At 36.1% G+C, this 24,694-nt stretch overlaps 1 pseudogene; it reads left to right on the top strand.

Annotated features, from left to right (window-relative positions):
• The first annotated feature begins 11,896 nt into the window (after positions 1–11,896).
• LOC139040588 (olfactory receptor 9G19-like) lies at positions 11,897–23,061 on the top strand (annotated as a pseudogene).
• Positions 23,062–24,694: the final 1,633 nt, after the last annotated feature.

Here is a 24,694-nt window from a genome sequence, read left to right as displayed (position 1 = left end):
TGTGAATTAGGTAATTCATCTAAAATTCTGAGCAAGACTGTCACTTCAATAGAATTCAAATATGCCTGCCCCAGAATCATTTATATCAGTTTCTGCATCCCTGGAAGGGTAAATACCTGTAACCCTCAGGATTTCCTAGCTTAAGAAATAGCTTAAATAGCAGTTAAAGAAAACTATGTGTTAACAAGTTGGGTATTATTTAATAAGATGGGGAATTGACTTAAGGCTGCAAGTCCCTGGTGAAAATGTCATCAGTCAGAACTTGCATTCTCATTCTCTCTTGAGTTGTGTAGAAGCTAATGTAAACATATGTGTACACATAAATTCCATATACTATATATTCATATGCGTACATCTGCATATTAAAGCATATAAGTTCAATGATGCTGATAATTTTCTTCTATATTGAAGACCTTTCCTTTGTCCTTCCAAATCCATCCTCTACTCTTTTAAACTCCTCTTTGCTCCAGGATGCTAGTTGTGTTAACTGCATTAGGGGGCTCCTTTACTCTCCATCTATTTAATGGGTTTAGTCAGTGGTTGTAACTGGCAGGGAGGAGAGTGAGGTCATAATGTTTTTCCAAGGCCCCTTGCTTGCAGACATGCCACAGGTGGCTGCATCCCTGGACCTGGACCATAGCTCCTTCCAGGTGACCCTCTTTCAAAGCTCTCTCTCCAGTGCTAGTAAACTCTCTCTCTTCTTGCTCCTTCAGGGATAGAGGAAGAACATCTTTCAGAAGTTATTAGTTCTAGAATTATTACACGAGTTTGGGGGAATTCCGTGCACCATACATTTCTTTCTAATAATCCCTTTATTAATCCCTTCCCAAATTAGCCGTTTAGGTAAATGTCTGCTAGCTACTAGGTTTATATATGTTATTGGTCCTAGCAATAGTCCCAGAAGACATACATTCAAATGAAACTGGATTCTTCACATATTTGAAGATTAGATATAAACCCATAGTGGTGGGAAATGGGACACTATTTATCTATGACATCTAGTGGCATCCAACTTATTTAACTGGTTACCGAGGGCATCATGGACTGAAGGATGAGTGAAGAGAAGACAGTGAGAGATCAACTTTCTGTGGCACAGAGGCATGCAAGTAGAGCTTATAAATATCCTGAGGTGAGTTGGCTCCTGCCCAAATTTATACCTGTGGCTAACCTGCAGAAAAAGGAAACAGGCAGCCAAGAAGTTTAAATTACAGCTATGAAGGAGTCTTTATCTCCTGTTGTCCTTGATAAGCTGCATTTGAGGACCAATGCCATGACATCCTTGTCAACATTGAAAAGTTTCCTCCCCCCAAAAATGGTTAACCTTTGTAAGTATTTCATGGGAATAGAGGAGTTCTAACTGGATAGGAGCGAGGTTCTGAGATATAGGATAGGAGCATTTGGGCAGAGAAGGACAAATCTGAGAATTCTGAATCTCAAATCCTCCTAAGTCTCTTTTGAAAAACAAAGAGTTTCTTCCTCTCATATAAGGACTAAGGACTTCCCTTCAATGACAGCCTTTTATTGACAGCACCTGAGGTAGTTGCACATTCAAATATAATTCTCCTTAACACCAAGCCCCCACATTGCTTGTGGGCTTGTGGTGAAACTTAAAAATCAATATAGCCCAGATAGTGACATAGAAAACCTGATGTGGTAAGATTAAAAGGACCTCACCAATCCCTATTGACAAGAGAATGGGGAACATCGACAGGAAAGAATTCTAATAGCATGAGACCAAGGACATGGACATATTAAGTTTCGTATAGCTAAATTTACTGACACAGGCACACTTACCAAGGATTTGGGATTTAATGTGATAGCTTGAATCCCTAGAATGATATTAATAATTCATGAGGCTGGTTAACTGAATCTTGAGTTCAAAGAAGCTGTCTGCAGTCATTGAGGTCAAAATCTCAAACTAACCTGCCATACTATTGGAGAAATCTGAAGGAAGATTGAGAAACTATAAATGATCCATTGTGTGTAATCTGCTCTACCACTGCCTAATCATCCTCCTCCTCACCTCCCACCTTGCTCATCCAAAGGCTCCAAGGACATTCATTTTACTAAAGCAGTAAGAAACTCACTGCTTAGGCAGTCATCAATATCCCTGTAAAACTAGGCAGATGCTACCACCAGTAAGCTAGCAATGATGGCACGAGAAGCTGCAGTGGCACTGGATCCCCAGAATGTCAGAAGTCACATTGCGATACATAACAGTTAGTCTCACACTACCAAGAACAGTTTAAGTTAGCATTTTGCTGTGATAGTTTCTCTGAAGAGTTAACTACTGATTGGACAGGCTCCAAACTAACATATATATGTATCTTTTAGTCATAGAAATGTTAAAAGTGAAGACTACTTTAGAGATGATCTGGGTGAGCACTTTCATTGTCCGGTGAACGAACTAATAAGTAGAGTGGGAATTGATCTCCTCTAGGTCAGGGAGTTAGTTAGGAGCACAACTTTGTCAAGAAGCCGGTCCTCATGATTGATTCTAAGTGCTATGCTACGTCTTCATGAAAAATAAATGAAAGAAAGAAAGAAAGAAGAGAGAAAGAATATGGAGGAGGAAAAGAAAACTCCAATAGCTTTCACGTTGAAAGGGAATATTAAACATTTTTATAACTCATTAACTCATGACTCTTCCCAAAGGAAATCCATTAAAAAATAATTAAAAATATATACATATTCTAGCAGGATTTTAGAAACTTGTGATAGAGAAGTACAGATTTTTTCGAAAAGAGAATCAGTGCTTCCTGGTACTTTATGATGGAGCCAGTAAGAGGAAGAAAATAGTTTTGAGCACACAAGGAAGCAGTGATACTTGTTCTCCCTTTCCCCTGCTTTGTTCTCTTTTCTTCCTGTTTATCAATTTACCTGGATCTTTCCTCTGAGAGACACTTGATTGATACAATCCTCTGAATGGATAAAGCTATGCAAATATAATTTATGTATTTTCTTATAGATGTAAAGTTTGTGTATGTGTATATGTATATACACATATTTGTGTTTGTGTATATATATGTATATACATATATTAGCTCCATATTTGCTGAAATAATGTTTAAAGTGCTAAGGTTTAAGAAAAAATGACCTGGTTGAAATAAAAGTTAGGTGAAATTATACAAAATAATTAAAATGGAACCTTAAAACCTATACAAAAATCAACTCAAATGAATTAAATATTTAAATATAAGACCTAAAACCATAAATATTCTAGAAGAAAAAATAGGAAAAAATATCTTAATATTGGTCTTGGTTATGATGTCTGGAATATGGCACTGGTACCTAAAGCAAAAATAATTAAGTGCAACTACTTCGAACTAAAAAGTTCCTACACAGCAAAAGAAGCAATCAACAAAATGGAAACACAACCTATGGATTGGGAAAGAATATTTGCAAACCATAGATCTGATAAGGGACTATTATTCAAAATATATAAGGAGCTCAAACAACAGAATAGCAAAATAACAAGCAACTTGATTAAAAAATGTGCAAAGGACCTAAGTTAGACATTTTTCTGAAGACACACAAATGCCCAACAGATATATGAAAAGGTGCTCAAAATTGCTAATCATCAGAAAAATGCAAATGTGAGATGTTTCCCCACAACTTTTAGAATGGCTATCACCAAAAAGTCAAAAGATAAATGTTGGTGAGGATGTGGAGAAAAGGGAACACTTATACACTGTTCTGGGGAATATTAAATTGGTACAGACATTTTGGAAGACAGTATTGAGGTTTCTCAAAAAATTAAGATTAGAACTACCATGGGATCCAGCAATCCCACTGCTGGGTATATATACAAAGGAAATGAACTCAATACCTTGAAGAGGTATTTGTGCTCCTGTGTTCATTGCAGCATTATCCAGAATAGCCCAAATAAGGAGACAATCTTAATTACCCATCAATGATATATATTTTTACAGTGGAATATTATGCAGCTTTAAAAGTGAAGACGAACTTCCCATTTGCAAAAGCATAAATGAACCTGGAGTACGTTATGCTAGAAGAAATAAACTAGATACAGAAAAATATTGCATAATCTCAATTGTATGTAGAATTTAGAAAAGTCAAATTCACAGAAGCAGAGAGTAAAAAGTGGTCAGGCCAGGGAGTTAAAGGAAACGGGGAAATGTTGAAGCATTTGTGTGTATACAAATTGTATGTATACAAATTGAAGCATAAAAAGCTTCAATTAAGTATGATGAATAATTTCTAGAAATCTAATGTATAGCATGGTGACTATAGTTAAAAATACTACATTTTATGTTGGAGATTTACTAAGAGAATAAACCTCAGGTGTCCTCACACAGACATAAAAATGTTAATTATGTAAGGAGAATGGTATGTTAATTAGCTTGCTGATGTAATCACTCACTATGCATATGTATATCAAAATATTATGTTGCACACCTTAAATATATCTAATTATAAAAACTTTTAAAAAGCATGTGAAATTTTACTTACCCCCTTTTACATTATGGAAAACAATAATCTGCCATCTGTATTTGACAATGGTTATACTATTATTGTTTTGTTTCATGCTTTTATATTGAAAAATAATATATGTCAATGGTAATTATTCCAATAAGGTATGCAAGTGAGAACATAATAAGAAGTGATCTTCACAGTCCAGACCTCCAGCTTACCTCTAACTACAAACAGTATTAATAGTTCCTGTGTCTCCTTCTGGAGGATTTTTTTTCCATTTAGAAGAGTATATATGAATATATCTTTGCACACCCAGGCAATGGGAAGACATTGTACACTCTCCTCTGTATTTTTTTAATTTAAAAATAACCTAGAAATGATTATGTTTCAGCACATTAATGAATTAACTTAAATATTTATCAAGTGCTACTCTGCTAGGTGCTATGCAAGTGTCAAAGCTAGGGCTGGAATTCAATATGTTGGTGAGCAAAAATAGATATGGACCTAGCCTTCTTGGGGTTTCCATTAAGGAAGTAGGATTCTAACACTAATTATTTTCACCAAACAACCAAAAAATTCTCTGTCACCAGCTGGGTGTCCTAAAATTTAACTCAATTCTGACATTATCAACCTGGTGAACAGGATCTGATCTACAGGTTAAGGCCTTAGTCTCACAAGATTGCACCCCCTCTCCAATTCTAGATGCCAATCTCATGTCCAGGTTGTCACCTGTGCTTCTGAAGAATCAGCTACAGATATGAGGTTCTGAAGACTCCCTCCTTGGGTCTGATTACTTTGCTAGAGTGGCTGGCTCACAGAACACAGAGAAACACTTTACTTACCATCTTACTGTTTGATCATAAAAGGATATAGCTTGGGAGTAGCCAGATGGAAAAGATGCTTAGGGGAGCTCATCAAGATGGTGGTGTGAGCAGATGTTGAACTCGTCTCCTCCCACCAACACAACCAGGTTACAACTATTTTTGGAAAAATCACCCCAGACTGAAAACTGGTTAAAAAGAACCCCCACAACAAGGCACAGTCCTGATGAAGGCAGAAATTGCTTCTGGTGAGGAAAAAAGCCACCTTTGGGAGCAGTGCAGCTTCTCAGCTGGCCAGGTGGGAAACACCCTAAGGTACGCAGCCCTCCCTGGAGGAGTGAGGTCCAGAGCAGGGCCAATACTGCTACAAGCATACTTCAGACTCAGCCCAACTGAGACATAGCTCTTACTGTCTGGCTTTGCTGGCTATGAACTGCAGCAAGGATACCCCCAGAAAAGTTATCAGCTGAAAGCCAAAAAGACCCGGCTCTTAAAGTGCCTTCACACAAACTCACTCATTGCAGCAATCTAAAATCACCAGAGAGAAGGCTGACAGTCCTTTGGTGAAACGATACTCACCTGGTAGGCTCTGAGGGCATCTTGGTGAGAGGAGAGACCTCTCCAGAGACTGAGATATTGGTGGGGGCCATTGTTCTGAGCTGGTCCAGGTATGCTGACACAACCCTCGTGGGTGCCATTGAGGTTCATCCCTTGGCCCATTAGCCCAGGGGTCTGCCACACACACTAGAGCACAGATTTAATCCAGTACAGCCAGGGCAGGTAACCCACCCTAGAGACTAGTCCCACCTAACAGCAAGCCTTCAGGCTACTTTTCAGCCTGCATTAGCTGGGTGCCTTGATCCTCCACAGGCAGGCAAGTGTGTCTGCCTCTGGAGGCAGGGCCTGTGTGAGGACCAGATGAACTGTGGTGGGCATTGGTGGAGAGGTGGGGGCCTCTGCAGTGTGGCACTGGGGTACACTCCAGGGGGTTGAGAAGTCTGTATGGACCAGGACTGTGTTAATCGTGTATGTGGTCCTGTGGGGGTTGAGGCATACCAGTGGCAGAAGTCCTGGTTTCACAAATAGCCATAAAAAGGATAAGCCCCACCTTCCAAAGCCTGAAACAATTGAGTGCTCCCAAGCCTGGGACCAGCCCCACTCAGCTGCACTCCTAAGAGAACTGACAACAGCCTTGTAGGCCTAAGGCCTATCACAACTGTACACCCCTGAGCCTAACAACCAGCTAAACTGGGTACCAACACAATTAAGAGGAAAACTGCAATAGTAGTGTGCTGATAAGCTTTGTAGGCAGCAGTGCTGAGGCTCCCCAAACCAGATTTACAAACAGCTGGCCAGGGAAGAAAAGATTAGACTCCCTGGGTACCTGGAGTGGAAGCAACCCTGCCACAGCAGAAAGACACAAGTAGCCCACAAAGGGATCACTCCTGGTTCTTATGGACTGGTGACGAGAAGGAAGCACACTGCTGGGCGTCATAAGGCATCTCATACATAAGGCAACTTCTCCAAGATCAGGAGACATAGCTGACTCACCTAATACATAGAAATAAGCACAGAAAAAGAGGAATAATGAGGAGACAAAGGAATGCTTTCCAAGCAAGGAAACAGTACACAACCCAAGAAAAAGGACTAAATGAAACAGAAACAAGTGACCTATTCGACAGAGTTCAAACAAAATATCATGAGGATGCTCACAGATATGGGGAGAAGAATGGATGAACACAGTGAGCACATCTGCAAAGATATAAAAAAAACAGAAATGAAAAATACAATACTGGAAATGAGAAATTCACTAGAGGGACTCAATAGCAGAGTAGAGGAAGCAGAAGAACGGATCAGCGAGTTAGATGAAAGACTAGAGGAAATCACCCAAGCAGAACAGAAAAGAGAAAAAAGAATTAGACAGAATGAGAACAGTCTAAGGGATCTCTGGGACAATATCAAGCATGCTAACATTTGGATTATAGGTGTCCCAGAAGCAGAAGAGAGAGACAAAGGGGCAGAAAGTTTATTTGTAGAAATAATAGAAGAAAATTTTCCTAACCTGAGGAAGGAAACAGACAGCCACGTTCAGGAAGCACAGAGAGCTCCAAACAAGATAAGCCCAAAGAGGCCCACACCAAGGTATATTTTAATTAAAATGTCAAAAATTAAAGACAAAGAGAGAATCCTAAAAGCAGCAAGAGAAAGGCCACAAGTGACATATAAAGGGAAACTCATAAGACAATCAGTGGACTTCTCAGCCTAGATCCTGCAGGCAAGAGAGAATGGCATGATGAATTTAAAGTGCTAAAAGGAAAAAACCTACAGCCAAGAATACTCTATCCATCAAGGTTGTCATTCAGAACAGAAGGAGAGATAAAGAGCTTCCCAGACAAGCAAAAATTAAAGGAGTTTATCACCAAGAAACAAGTTCTGCAAGAAATGTTGAAGGGACTTATTTAAGTGGGAAAGCAATGACCACAAACAGAGATAAAAAAATTATCAAAAAAACAAAACAACAACAACTAAAACCAGGCAATAAAATCACTTGTAAGGTAAAAATGTAGTAAAGGTAGCAGATCAACTACCTGTGAAGATAATATGAAGGTTAAAAGACAAATGTACTAAAATCACCTATTTCAATGATAAGAGGGTAATAGATAGACACACACTAAACAAGAGACTATATATGATTTGAAAAACATATAGTGTGGGAGGAGGGGAGTGAAAAACTAGAGCTTTTAGAGAGACGTCAAGCTAAAGAGTCTATCAACTCAATGTAGACTGTTATATGCATAGAGTATTAAATAAGATCCTCATGGTAATCACAAATCAGAAACCTATAAGAAGCAAGAAAAAAAGTAAGACAAAAGAAATCAAACATATTACTAAAGATAGCCATCAAACCACAAGAGAAGAGAGCAAGAGAAAAAGAAAGGATTAGAGAACAACTACTAAAACACCCAGGAAAAAAAGTGACAAAATGGCAATAAATACATATTTATTAACAGCTGCTTCAAATGTCAATGTACTAAATTCTCCAGTCAAATGCAATAGGGTGGCCAACTGGATAAAAAACAAGACCCATGTATATGCTGCATACAAGAGACACATTTCAGACCTGAAGACACTCACAAACTGAAAGTGAAAGCATGGAAAAAGATATTCCGTGCAAATGGCAAAGAAAATAAAGTGGGGGTAGCAATACTTATATCAGACAAAATAGACTTTAAAACAAAAAGTGTAACAAGAGACAAAGACATGCACTACATACTGATAAAGGGAACAATCCAACAAGAATATATAACACTTGTAAATATCTATGCACCCAACGTAGGAGCACTGAAATATATAAAGCAATTATTAATAGACATAAGAGGAGAAATAGACAGTAACACAATAATAGTAGGGGACTTTAACACTCCACTTACATCAACAGATAGATCATCCAAACAGAAGATCAATAAGGAAACACTGGCCTTAAAGGACACATTAGACCAGATGGACTTAGCAGATATATACAGAACATTCCATCCAAAGACCACAGAATACACATTCTTTTCAAATACACATGGAACAATTTCCAGGATTGATCACATCTTAGGACATAAAACAAGTCTCAATAAATTTAACAAGATCGAAATCATACCATGAATCTTTTCTGACCACAAAGGTATGAAACTAGAAGACAACTACAGGAAGAAAACCAGAAAAGCCACAAAAATGAGGAGGTTAAACAAAATGCTACTGAAAAATGATTGCGTCAATGAAGAAATCAAAAAGTTCCTGGAGACAAATGAAAATGAAAACATGACATGCCAAAATCTATGGGATACAGCAAAAGCAGTTCTAAGAGAGAAGTTTATAGCATTTCAGGCCTACTTCAACAAAGAAGAAAAATCCCAAATAGACAATCTAAAAGCACATCTCAAGGTACTGGAAAAAGAAGAAGAAACAAAGCCCAAAATCAGCAGAAGGAAGGAAATAATAAAAATCAGAGCAGAAAGAAATGAACTAGAGACTAAAAAGAAAATAGAAGAAATTAATGAAACCAAGAGCTGGTTCTTTGAAAAGATAAACAAAATAGACAAATCCTTAGCTAGACTCACCAGGAAAAAAAGAGAGAAGCTCGAATAAATAAAATCAGAAGTGAAAGAGGAGATGTTACAACGGACGCCTCAGAAAAACAAAAGATAATAAGAGAATACTATGAAAAGCCATACGCCAACAAATTGGATAATCTAAAAGAAATGGATAAATTCTTAGAAACATACAACCTTCCAAAACTTGACCAAGAAGAAGTAGAAAATTTGATTAGACTGCTCACCAGTAAGGAGATCAAAATAGCAATCAAAAACCTCCCAAAAAATAAAAGTCCAGGACCAGATGGCTTCCCTGGTGAATTCTACCAAACATTCAAAGAAGACTTAATATTTATCCTTCTCAAACTCTTCCAAAAAATTGAAGAGGAGGGGAGGCTTCCTAACTCCTTCTACAAAGCCAACATTATCCTGATACCAAAACCAGACAAGGACAACACAAAAAAAGAAAATTACAGGCCAATATCACTGATGAACATTGATGCAAAAATCCTCAACAAAATACTAGCAAATGGAATACAACAATACATTAAAAAGATCATACATCATGATCAAGTCGATTTCATTCCAGGGATGCAGGGATCGTTCAACATCCACAAATCTATCAACATGATACACCACATTAACAAAATGAAGAGTAAAACTCACATGATCATCTAAATAGATGCAGAGAAAGCATTTGACAAGATACAGCATCCATTTACAATAATAACTCTAAATAAACTGGGTATAGAAGGAAAATACCTCAACATAATAAAGGCCATGTATGACAAACCCACAGCAAATATCATGCTCAATGGAGAAAAACTGAAAGCTATCCCTCTAAGAACAGGAACCAAACAAAGATGCCCGCTGCCACCACTCTTATTTAACACAGTATTGGAAATCTTAGCCAGAGCAATCAGGCAAGAAAAAGAAATAAATTGGATCCACATATGAAAAGAAGTGAAACTGTCACTCTTTGCAGATGACATGATATTATATCTAGAAAATTCTAAAGATTCCAGTAAAAAAACATTTAGAATCAATAAAGGAATACAGTCAAGTCGCGGGATACAAAATCAATGTACAAAAATCGGTTGTGTTTCTGTACACTAACAACGAAGTAGCAGAAAGAGAAATTAAGAATACAATCCCATTTACAATTGCAACAAAAAGAATAAAATACCTAGGAATAAACTTAACCAAAGAGGTGAAAGTTCTGTATACTGAAAACTATAAAACATTGTTGAAAGAAATCAGAGTAGACACAAAGAAATGGAAAGATATTCTGTGCTCTTGGATTGGAAGAATTAACATTTTTAAAATACCCATACTTCCTAAAGCAATCTACAGATTCAACCCAATCCCTGTCAAAGTTCCAACATTTTTCTCAGAAATAGAATGAAGAATTCTAAAATTTATAAGGCACAAGAAAAGAGCCCAAACAGACAAAGGATTCCTGAGGAAAAAGAACAAAGCTGGAGGTATAACACTCCTTATTTCAAAATATACTACAAAGCCATAGTAACCAAAACAGCATGGTACTGGCACAAAAACAGAGACACAGATCAGAGGAACAGAATTGAGAGCCCAGAAGTAAACTCACACATGTATGGACAGCTAATATTTGACAAGGGATCCAAGAGCATACAATGGAGAAAGGAGACTCTCTTCAATAAACGGTGTTAGGAAAACTGGACAGGCACATGCAAAAGAATGAAAGCAGACCATCCCCTTACACTATGCACAAAAATCAACACAAAATGGATTAAAGACTTGAATCTAAGACTCAAAACCATGGAACATCTAGAAGAAAGGATAGGCAGTACGCTCTTTGACATTGGTCTGAGCAGCATCTTTTCAAGTCCCATGTCTGACTGGGCAAGGGAAACAAAAGAAAAAATGAACAAATGGGACTACATCAAACTAAAAAGCTTCTGCACAGCAAAGGAAACCATCAACAAAATGAAAAGACAACCTAACAATTGGGAGAAGATATTCGCAAACCATATATCAGATAAGGGGTTAATATACAAAATATACAAACAAGTCATACAGCTCAACAACAAAAAAACAACAATCCAATTAAAAAATGGGCAAAAGATCTGAACAGAGATTTCTCCAAAGAATATATATGGAGGGCCAACAGACATATGAAAAGATGCTGAACATCATTAGCTATCAGGGAAATGCAAATCAAAACTACAATGAGGTATCACCTCACTCTGGTCAGAATGGCTATAATTTACAAGACAGGAAACAACAAATGTTGGTCAGGATGTGGAGAGAAGGGAATCCTTGTTCACTGCTGGTGGGAGAGCAAACTGGTGCAGCCACTATGGAAAGCAGTATGGAGTTTCCTCAGAAAATTAAGGATAGGTCTACCATATGATCCAGCTATCCCACTGCTGGGTATTTATCCAAAGAACTTGAAAACACAAAGATACTTGCACCCCTATGTTCATTGCAGCATTATACACCATAGCCAAGACTTGGAAGCAACCTAGGTGCCCATCAAGGGACTAATGGATAAAGAAGATGTGGTATTCATACACCATGGCCTACTACTCAGCCATAAGAAATGATGAAATCCGGCCATTTGTGACAACATGGATGGACCTTGAAGGTATTATGCTGAGTGAAATAAGTCCTAGGGAGAAAGTCAAATACCATATGATCTCACTCATAAGTAGAATATAAACACAATGACAAATAAACACATGGCATTGGAGATTGGATTGGTGGTTACCATAGGGGATGGGGGGGGGATGGGGGAGGGCAAAGTGTGATTAGGCTCACATGTGAATGGATGGACTATAATTAGTTTTCAGGTGGTGAACATGATGTAATCTACACAGAATTTGAAATATATTATGATGTACATCCTAAAATAAATAAATGAATAAATTTTAAAAAAGAAAAAAAGGAAAATATACTAAATAAATAATATTGCATCATTGTTAAACCCAAAAGTCTAAGATCTAGCAATATAAGTGCTTATTTTAGAAAGAGTTTTCATTTTGCAACAAACTACTCAGAATTTACAATTACATATTAATAGACTAACTTAGGTACATTAACATTTTTAAGTTTATTTGAGCATACATTGATCTGAATCAAACAGCACCAACCCAAAAACATTTGGGAGTTCTCCACAGACAGGAGCTCGGAGAGTATTTATCAAGAAGAACTGGAAGCAAAGTAAGGAAATTATTCGATTGCGATTAGATTATGTGGCTGCCTTATTCATGAAAACTCAGCTGGTTCTTTGTGATTGTTTTTTTTGTTTTTAAGTTTCATGTTCATCTGTTCATTCACTGCGAGTAAGGTTTTGGTTGGCTTACAACTGTTACCAAGGTATAGGTATAAGCTATAAGGTATAGGCTGAGTCACCTCAGCTTAAGGGCCTCCTTGGTTAATGACTTTAACAATATTCAATTCCAAATTTCTGAAATTGGTTATTTATTTTTTCGCTTAAGAATGATTGTTCAACTAAAGGAAGGATGGACATATAAATTCTTTTTTCTTGTACTTTGGTCTTCCCTAAAATATTAATGTGCTTTTTTCTTAAATGTGTGAATTCTTAGCTTAAATTGTTGTATCTGTATTATTTGTATCTGAAATACTAAACTTCACATATTTTTAATGTATTTTTTAAAGAATCAAATATGTTTTTCAGTACTTCCATATATTGAGATCGTATAGCCATTATAAATTCATGTTTCATAATAATATTTATAGGCATAAGAGAAAGGAGATTATAAGAAAAAAGGAGGATATGTAGAAAGTTTTGGAAAAATGTATACAGAAGGATGATATACAATCATCACATTATAAAGAACTCAGAACTAAATATTTTATACATATTCTAACCATAAAACCTATATATCAATAATTTAAAGAGACAATTTTAAATTTAATTAATTCATCTATACTGCATAAGTAATGTATTACTAGAAATTTACACATTATATTACATTTTTATTTCTTTCATATTTTTTCATTATTAAGGATTTTTTTCCTTAATGATAATGAGTAGGAAAAAATATGTAACTTAGAATATCATGAATGAGACTCAGTAATGGATCTGATGACACAGAAATCTACTCACTTTCTTCAGGCTTCCCTGCACATGGAACTATAAATGATCTATTGAAATGGATAGATGGGAATGTAGCAACAGTACATCTATATTACACTTCATGGGCAATTCCAGTCAGACTAATTTCCCATTAACCTAAGTGGTTTTGTAGCTAAATATGCAAATATCATAGTGAATATTATTATTTGTATGCCCATCCTCTTGGAACCTAGGAAAACACAGTTCATATTAGACTATCAATATTAGTATTAATAAATAACGTAATAAATTGACATTTATCAGCAAAATATTGAACAAAGGAAGATTGTTCCTCCTAGACTTTTGCTACCTCTACTCCACTAAACATGTCTTCATCTAGGTCCAGTGACCACACATAACGGAATCCAATGATCACATTTCAGTCCTCATCTAACTTAACTTATCTGAAGCATTTGACATAGTTCATCAGTCCTTCTTGCTAGATACACTCTCTTCCTTTGGTTTCCAGTTCCTCAAACTTGCCTGAATTTCCTTCTACTTCCATGGCTGTATAGTCTCAGTAGAATTATTGTTCCTAGCTTTGAATTTTGAAGTGCCCCAGAATCAACCCTTGAATCTCTTTTCTTTTCCATCCACAATATTCCCTGTTGATTCATCCAGTCTAATGATTTTATATGCTCTCCATATGTGAATTTATTATTATTTTTTAAAATCTCTTGCCCATTTCTCTTTCTTGAACTTCAGGCTCATGAGTACAAATGCATACTTAATATCTCCCACAGGATGTCCACTGGACATTTCCAGAAAAACTAAGTTCCTAATAATCCTTCCTACGGCTGTTTTTCTCTCAGACCTCTCCACTGCAGTAAATGACACTATCTCACTTTAAGGAAAACCACTGAATTTTTTTGACTCGTCTTTGTATTTTACATTGTAGCTGACCAGTCAACAACATCTTGTTCTACTTTCAAAACAGATTGAGAATCTGACCAATTTGTCCCAGTGTCAGTGGTTTCACCCTAGATTAAGCCACTCTTATCTCATATTTCCATTATTGCAGAACTTCCTAATGGTCTCCCTTCTTCCTCCCCGCTTCCATGCTTACCCTATGTGAGTTCCTCAACAAGGCAGTTAGAGTGATCTTATTAAAATACCTGTTAGATCATGTTACTTCTCTTCTTCAAACACTCCAATGACTTCTCAACTTATTTAGAATAAAAGCCAAAATACTTACGAAGATGTACAAGGTTGCAAGACCTTTCTACATCTGACTTTTACAGTTCTCCCTTCCACTGTTCACTCAGCTCCAGCCATGCCACCCTTCTTTTAGTTCTTAGATTAAACAGGGCATGCTCAGAGCCTTTACATCTGCTCCTCCCTAGGAGTGGAATGTCATCCTCAGATGTCTTTATGGTGAACTGTCTCCCATTGTTCAAGTCTTAATTCACAGTAATATTACCCCATTCCAGGTATTCCCTGATCACCATATTGTAATCTACTTTCCTGACATTTATTACAACTGTTTCCTACTTTATCATTCTCCATAGCACTGCTCATTATCTACTATTACACACATCCCATTAATTTAAATTATTTTCTTTTCATTTTCACTAAAATCTACTCTTCCCCATCTACTTTTGGTGGAAAACATACATCAGTTCAATGTGTATCTCATATTAATTTGTATGTTTATTGTAAGATTTTGTGGGCTGCCTATTTTAAATGAATCACTTAATACAAACAGAACAATTTTGTAGCTGAGTAAAATCTCTGAAAACATAAATACATGAGACAAAAGAGGTTTCCTATAGGAAAAAGTTGAAAACTCCTGGATTCCACCTTAAACTTAGTATCCCCTGATTCTATTTTTCTCTGATTCTCATAATTATCCCAGGATTTGATGATTTATAAAAATAGTAGCTAACAATTTTGAATACTTTACTCTGAGTCAAGCACCATGCTTAGAGTTTCTCATGCATTATTATATTTATTCCCACAGCATCCATCATAGGTGTGTTTAAGGATTAATATCAATAATTTTGCAGATGATCAAACTGAGTTTTAATAAGTAGCTGGTAGTTATAGTGTTAGTAAGTGGTGTTGTCTTAATCCAGAGATCTAGTATTTAACACTCAGCCACCACCTTTCATATTTGATATTAGGTTAACAGTTGCTTATAGGCTCCATGGGTTCCTCTGTTTTTGTTATAACACCACAGGAAAAACCAAATGGAGAATGCTGAGAGATTCAGATGCTGTCCCAGGTGAGTATCTCATACACGCGGGGTTAGATAAATGCTACCACAAATCATCTTCTGGCAGAGTCCTTTGTCCCTTATACTTACAGCAAACTCTCATTATGAGTGCAGAAACATTCTACTCACTTCACCCAGGACCAGAACACTTACCTGCAACTCTCACAGTCCCAACCAACAAAGACCATACCATGGATCCAGATAACTTATACCTGATCAGGCTCCTCAATATATTTGATTCCTTAAGAATCTCAGGGGTTCAGAGATTTGAAAGTCTCTGAAAAGGCAATTAATGAAAAGGTGTGCTAACTTTATTTAGGAAAATCTTGCTCAATGCAAAAGAATAGAATGACTTAAAAAGTAATAATAACAATTACTATATTTTGAGAAACTATTCTTTGCAAAACACCTTCCTGGGAAGTTTATTTAACTGTCAAATAGTTCAATGGAGTATGTGGTGCAGTTCCCATTATAGACAAGAAAATCAATCCAGAGCAATTAATTAACTTGCCCAAAATAAACTCAGAAAGCAATTGCAGTCAGGATTGAAATTTAAGGAAATCTGATTATAAAATTCATTATCTTTCCACTGCACCAAGCTTACTTCAGAGAGTCATATTATTTGAGTAATATTCAGCTGTGACTACACTGTTTTAGAAGTGGACTTTGTGTTAACCTGAGTGTCTATACAGATAGATTTTGCAACATTCTCTCATGTTTCATCAACTCGTTACCCAATTTTTAAATGGCAAGAGAAAGAAGGGTATCATGATTATCTGAAAAGACTATTTGAATATTCTTCTCCTTTTTAACTGCATATCTGTTCAAGGCTGAATTTTCTTCATGTACTTCAACCAAAACAACATATCTCAATGGATTGAATTCAGAAACACATGTGAGAATTCAACTGTCTTGTATAAGACACATTTTTAAAAAATGCAAATATATAAAACAATGCCACTCTGCTCACTACATATTCTTGGTATGGAAATAGAATTATCTGCATTTATTAATCTATTACTTATGTTACTATATTACTAGTTTTATTATTTTAACTGAATTAATAAAACTATTTAAAATTTCTCTGCTTTTACTTCTATCTGATGAATACAATCCACATAAACGAAATCTCTTTGAATTCTTCAGAGAGGACTGAGATTAAAGATTTGAGAAACTCAGGTTTAGTTGATGGTTGAGCAGAATGCACATAATTGATCTACACCAACATGCCTGTCTCTCTAAGCTTTTGGATTCCTTCCTTTGCAGTTTTTAACAGATGGACTTACACTAAACTATAATGACTGTAGGCCTCTGTTGGTGTTATTTCATGGTTTATCTACCTTTTCTCACTCCCTAGTATGCATTCCTGGTCTGCTATCCAGGTCCTCCTAATGACAATTAGCGCAGTCCTGCCACTCCTCAGATGTATACATGTGTCCTCCCAGAGCAGTCCTCTTACTCCCCGTCTGGGTTATGCTTAGATGTAACTCTCCTGGACCTGGAAGCAAAGAGGAGTGTTGAGGGTAGGGACTATGAAGATACTGATGTTTCCTGCAAGATAACAGCTCTTACAAAGTCATTAATAGATGTATATGTATATGTATATGCAAAATATGTATGTTACTTCCCAAATATCACTTACACATGACTATTTATCAACAGTTCTATTGCTATCACCAAATCCAAGTGCTATAAGCAATTGCCTGGGTTTCTGAAATACTCATCTGAACTACTTTCTGCCTTCACACTTCTATATTTCCCATTGCAAAGAGAATGTTATTTTGATTTTATTTGATCACAGCATGCATCTGACTAAAACCATCAATGGCTCCCATTGCACTTAGAAAATACTACAAACCGTTAACCTGGACCAGCCAGTCCCTATGCTGTTTGAACTTGCCCACCTCTCCTGCCTAATTCAGTGTGTCTCTATTTATCCCTCCAGGATCCAGCCACTCTGAACTTCCTTCCACTCCTGGAATCAACAATGTTTGTTCTCAAATGGGATCTTTGCATTTCCTGTAACCTCTGCAAGACTTCTCTCCCTACCTTCTCTGCAACTACCACCCCCTTCTTTATCACCCACTATGACCAGTGACATGTTGTCCTTCAGTTCTCATGTCAAATATTACCTCCCCAGATAATGCTTCCATATGATCCCACACTATGTCAAGTCCTGCAATAAAATCCCGTGACACATTATTATGACTCCACGACACTAGTCCTAATCTACAAGTATAAATTTATATAATTATTTGATTACTTCCCCCATGAGGTGTATAACTTGCACAAGCACAGGCATTGTATGTCTCTCTTTTTATTTTATTTATATTTTTACTTTTGATTATTTTTTAATTTTTTCTTGATATTTATTAAAACCTTATTATATGTTATCTCATTCAGTCTTTACAATAACTTTATGAGAAAGAAAACTTGCCTCTATTTTATAGATAGGAAAACTGAGTTTCACAACCTGTTATCCCTTTCGTCAGACTGCCCCATAACCACTACTCAAGGTCACCTAAGACCTTACCTTGTGTCACAGTTCTATCTCCCCCAACATTTAACTGAATGTTAAGTATATAGGAGTTGTTCAACAAACATGTTTTGAATGAATAAATATAATTATGATCTGATGTAAAATTTGCTTTAACCATATGAATTGGTACTGTCTCTCAATTTCAATTTCTCAAATTCTGTCTCTCAATTTCATTGTTTGTAAAATGGGCACAGTGTATTAAGTGATAGTAAACATTTTTCAGGACTAAAACCCTAAGGTATTTTCATTATCATTATTATTGACTGCAAGCAGTTCTTCACCATGTACTGTGTTCTGCCTGTCCTCTTGGTTATTTCTTTCTGCCAAATTCTCTTTTGTCTCATGCAAGAATGGAATTTACAAAGGAAAGGTGCTCTACAGATTAATAGGACCATTTTTATACATGACGAATGATTTCTCCCTACTACATTACCAAAAGATAACTGAGTATTGTAATTGGTCACTTGGCACCACAATAGCATATGAAGATCCTGTCTGCTTTTAGCTGCATATCCTAAAGGGATGCTCAGGCTTATATGTTCTCCAGTATTTTTACCACTGGAAATAAGATTCCTGTAGAGTTAATAGAAGGCACCTTTTATTCTAAGGTATTGAGAGTAATTCTGGACTTCAGTTGAAATTCATATGAAGTGACTATTTATGTTCATGAAATAACATATATAGCCTTAAGTAACCAGAAGAAAAAGGTCAGTAAATTACAACATGGATAAAGATAAAACAGTTCTTAATATAATCAAACATAAGGTAATTCTACCTCCTGTAATAGAATAAGATTTTCTTTCCTACAATTATATTTGGTGAAGAAAGCTGAAATGTCCCCAAATGTCATTTATTCCATCTTTATTTTCTCTTTCAGTGAAATAGACAATTTGATGTGTACTTGATGGATTTTTTCATTCTCATAACCCCTCTGTAGCTGTGTGTGGCCCAATGTTGTCCCTTCTGTTATCTTGCAGGAAACTTATTAGTCCTTAGAGTAGGTTAAGTATAAAACCTTAAAATGAGTCAATATTTTCATGACTTTGAAATGTTGATTTTCTATCTTAGGCTCCTTAAGAGAAGGTTGCAAATAATTGGGATCATCTCATACATTTATAATCAATATATAAATAAAGAAATATCTGTTAAAATCCCAAACTGGATGACAGGAATGGTAGGTGCATTAAACCTCTGGAGGACTGAGACATCAGATCCTTTTGGGTGACCACATTCAGAGGCATCTACCTTTTACAAAGTTCTCCTTGTGAAGGGAGATAGATGAGGAGGAAAGATGTTGTGGGAAGAAGTTTTCTGAATATCCCTAAAATCTAATAATGTATGCATTCAACTTTCATCTGCTAATTAATGACTATTAAATGCAACTGAATAAAACTCTTTTTTTGAACTAAATATATAAGAACACTATTCAATATATTATGCACAGTATTTTACTCAAACTCTTTAAAATGACTCTTAGGATAAATTATTTTAAGTTAGTGTCATTGAGAATGGTAATATGTTACCCAACCTTTTAGTTGGTTTGCTTGTCTTTTGGATGCTACTAATTGTAATTACGGGCTGCTAGAATGTTTTCACCAAACCTGTGGTCTGCACAGAGCAGTGGATTGGACTGGTTGACGTACAACAGTTTTATCCTTGCCTCTATTTATGTCCAGAGCATGCTCTTTCTTTTCACATTTTCTTAATTTATGCTATTTACCTGTGTCTCATGTCCTACACTAAACTACCTTCAACCATTTATTATTTGTAAAAGCATTGATATACACATTCATATATGTAGACATGCACACTTAGGTTATATTTTAGTAATTGTATAAAAAAAGATTAAAGATGAAATATCTTTTGCAAATTTTATTCCCAATTGTAATTTTTCAAAAAAGCTCAGCAATTTCCCAGCATATTAAAGAAGGAGAAGTTTCTTCATGAGAACACAAGAAAATCTAGGGGGGCAGTAGCATAACTACAATTGGAAATTCTGGAGAGGTAAAACAAATATATCAGAAGAGCAGGTGACAGAGGTGAATTCATCACAAAATCATAGAAAATTTATTACTTAATTATAAATTCTAGTTTTTAAAGTGCTTAATCACACCTGTGATCTCATAAAGTCTCACTAAACTAAAAAGATAGTGAGAAAACAATTTTGGAGGTTATAATTTTATTTAAAATTGGCAGCAGCCAGCTAAGTTCAGACTCAGGTCTCTTGTTTCTTTGTCTTAAGTTTTGCCAGGAATATTCTTTGTTAAAAATTATCTTAGCTTCTGAGAGCCTTGAAATTCTAAGGGAATTTAAAGGTCACCTATCTCAATCCTCTTTTGCTTGTTATGAAGAATTTCACAATAACTATAGTGTTAATATTTACTTTATAGTTAAAAATTATGGGTTCTTGACATCAAATTGATACAGTTCCAAGAGAGATTCTTTTTTCCAACAAAATTTTAAGTCCATCACCTAGCATAGGAACATAATTAATTTTTTTCTTTAGCATAAGAAATTTTTAAGACCTTGGATTTGATAACAGAAATGTTATACTCCCTCTCAATTCAGAACTTTGACAAACATCATTTAACCCTCTTTTTTTTTGTGGTCTACTAGGGGCCCCCTGGGTTGTATCATTGACAGAGAGGATGCTTCCTCTATTGTTGGCAACAGTTCAGTCTCCTGCTTCTCTTAAAAGAAAGACTGTTAGTGGTTGAGTTCTATGCTTTCCTATATTAACAAATTACCAGAAACTTGATGGCTTTAAACAAAAGAAGTTTATTCTCTCAAAGCTCTGCATGTCATAAGTCCAAATCCAGTGTCACTAAGCAAAAATCAAGGTGCTGGCGGGCCACCTTCACCCAGAAGCTGCGGTGGAGAGTCCCTTCCCTTCCTCCTCTGACTTCTTGAGGGTGCTGGCATTCCATGCAGTTACATCACTCCAATGTCTGCTTCTGAGTTTCCATTGCCTTGTCCTCTTGTGTCTATATATTCTAATCTCCCTCTGCCTTCCTCATAGAAAGATATTTGTTATTGCATTTAGGGCTAATCCTGATAGTCTACCCCTCTCAAGATTCTTAACTTATTGGCTCTTTTCTCATATAAGATAACATTCACAGATTTCAGGAATTAGAACATGGATATCTATAGAGACTGTTATTTAACCTACTGCATTCCCCAAAGCAATTTAGTTTTGCTAACTTGGTTTTCTTTTGTTTGTTTGTTTTGTTTTTCTTTTGATTTGATTCTATAGGAAATTCAACTGTATTATGAACACAATCATCAATTGATTAAAATTTTAACTTTCTTTGAGGGTCATACAGTTTGCTAAGGTCTCAAATTCTTATTATGTAAGTAAATCTATTCTTTTATTCAAGTTATACATTTTCTTCTTTATGCAAAACTCTGTTCTTGGTTTTGTGGATTAAAAATGAATAAAATATAATTATTGCCTTCTGAGAAATTACAGTAAAATGAATTTCCACAGGTATTCCAAAATATGGTTAGGCTACTATGTGTGCTTCATACTCTGGAAAAAGACAAAAAGACTCAAATGGCTGAGGAGAAATCAGCACATCCTTTCAAACTTCCTTTTTTATCTCTTCCAAATGGTCACATTCACCCTAATTGCAAACAGAAGAAAAGATACATAAATCACTCCCTCCAAAAAGTAGAAAAAAAGTTTAAAAATATAAGGTGATAGGCACTGTTTGTGTGTAATTCCTGATCTTTCAAGGCAATATGGAATTGTTTTCCAGGTATCCAACAAGGATGATACCCACACCAGAATAACCATGTCTCAGAGTTTACAATGCAAATGCATCAACTGGGTTTTTCATGATTGAAAACGGCAAAACATGGTCGAGCTGAAATAATTATTTCTGAAATCATAGCATAATTATTATTCTTTTCACAGAAAGGGAGCTTAAAAACCCAAAATCAATAGGTGAACAAAATTTCACCAAGTGAAAGAATTTATACTTTTGGGGTTCACAGCAGACTTGAAGTTAGAGAGAGTGCTCTTTCTCATCTTCCTCATCATTCATGTCATCAGTCTCTCATGGAACATCACCCTGATTTTTCTGATCTCTGCTGATTCTTAGCTCCACACACTCATACATTTCTTCACTGGAATCCTGTTGTTCCTGGACCTCTGATGTTCTTCTGTCCATATCCCAAAATCTGGATGACCTGCATATCTGATGACAAAAAGATCTCCTTTGCTGGTTGCCTACTCGGTTCTTCTTCTCAGCTGGACTGACCTATAGTGAAAGTTATTATGTGGCCATCTCTCTAACCCCTTGCTTTATCCCCACACCTTGTCACCAAGGTTATGTGCCAGTCTTTTTGCAACTTCATATATCAAGTGGCTTCATTAACTCAACTATCACCACCAGCGAGACATTTACCCTGAGCTTCTAGGCAACAATATTAATGATTTCTCCTGTGATCATCCCCTTTTGTAAAGTTAGCCTGGGATGTGAAGAATAGATATCAGGCTGTGATCTGCTTGATGCTTGCCTCCAATGTCATCACTGCCACCATGGTTATTTTTGCCTGCCAGTTCTTCATCATTTCTGCCATCTTGAATATCTGCTCAACCCAAGGACACATCAAGGCCTTCTCCAATTGTTATTCTCACTTGACTGCTGTCTCCTTGCTCTTTGATTCAATTCTCTTTATCTACTGTCGACCCAGTACTAGATTTGTAGTGGAAAGGGATTAAAATGGTGTTGGTGTTCTGTACTGTGGTGTTTTCAATGTTGAATCCTTTGATCTATAGCTTAACAAATAAAAGTGCTAAGAATGTCCTGAAGAAAATGTTAGATAAAACAAGGTTTTCTTAAATGAAAATACTTGGTAAATGATGGCTGAATTTTATTTTAGAGCTTGTCATTGATATTGGCCTGTACTCGCAGAAATACATAAAATAAGAAAACAAAAAATTAATGGGGGCCGGCCTAGTGGCACAGCAGTTAAGTTTGCATGTTCTGTTTCAGTGGCCTGGGGTTCACTGGTTTACATCCTAGGTGTGGACCTACTCACCACATGTCAAGCCATGCTGTGGCAGGCATCCCACATATAGAGGAAGATGGGCACAGATGTTAGCTCAGGGCCAGTCTTCCTCAGCAAAAAAGAAGAGGATTGGTGGCAGATGATATCTCAGAGCTGATCCTCCCCCCAAAATAAATAAATAAATAAAATAAAGACTAAAGAGAATTAGATTTTAAAAATCCATGAATAATGTGAAATCATTAGCATGTGTTTGTCTATTTAAGTTAGTACTAATGTATTCAAATGAGTTTTTAAAATAAATGAGACAGAGCCTTTTGGAAAACCTTCCATGCCTGCTAGCTTGAAACAAAGTTTATAAAATTACTGGGATTCTAAGAGAGTAGAAAGAGAGTGGATTTTTTAAAAAATTTCACTTGACAGTTTATAAATTGCCTGTGAGTAATATATTTTAATCTGTTAATTGGAATAATGAAATGGGTTATGGAAAGATTGTCAGGATTAGATGGATTAAATGACTTGCTGCAAATCATATAGTTCATAGATGAGAAAATAGGAATGCAAACCCAGAACTTCTGACTCCAAATGTACTTACCCATAAGTTGGGAGAAAGAGTGAGTTAGGGGGTCATAAGTGAAACATCGACTATAAAGTGCCCTTAGAAATAAATATTTTCTTTTCTGATTTCAGTATTTTGATTGCCATGATACAATGATTTCCTCGGCAATAAATACAGGAAAGAACAAATATCTTTATGTAGAATCACCATGAGCTTCCGACAAAAGAGTTTTTCTCCAACAATTGGAGAATTAAGTTATAAACTCAACTTACCTCAACAACAAAGATGAAAAAAGAAGTAAGGGCAAATGTACAGTGACTATATGAAATAGACAGAAATTTGTATGTAGATATAAATGGGTAGTAGAGAGATAAATTTTAAAAAGATTTACATCCAAGAGAAGATTCAGAGTTAAAATCTCCACTAGGAGAAACAATAACTAATAACAATTAAGATTCTATGAGTATTTGTAATTTTTTGCTTGTTCAATGTTACATATGAATTAATGAGAAATTAGAGAATATTTCATTTTGGTGCATCACATTTCCTCATTTTAGTGGTATTTTTACATGGGAAACATGAGAGTGTACCAACATGAAAGAAACCCTAATGTGTGTGCAAGTATATTAGTTTGCTAGGGCTGCCATATCAAAATACTACAGACTGGACAATGTAAACAAAAGAAATTTATTTTCTCAGAGTTCTGGAAGCTAAAAGGCCAAGATCAAGGTGCCATCAAAGTTGATTTCTTCTCAGGCCTCCTTCCTTGGTCTGCAGATGACCACCTTCTTGCTGTGTCCTCAAATGGTGTTTTCTCTGTTCACACCCATCCCCAGTGTCTCTTTCTGTGTCCAAATTTCCATTTCTGCTTTTTATAGAGATACCAGTCCGAAAAGATTAGGGCTTAC

Source organism: Equus asinus, chromosome 17 (assembly GCF_041296235.1).
Source record: "Equus asinus isolate D_3611 breed Donkey chromosome 17, EquAss-T2T_v2, whole genome shotgun sequence".
NCBI classification, from domain to species: Eukaryota; Metazoa; Chordata; class Mammalia; order Perissodactyla; family Equidae; genus Equus; species Equus asinus.
Note: the sequence above shows the minus strand (reverse complement) of the source record. Positions and strands in the feature narration are given on the sequence as shown.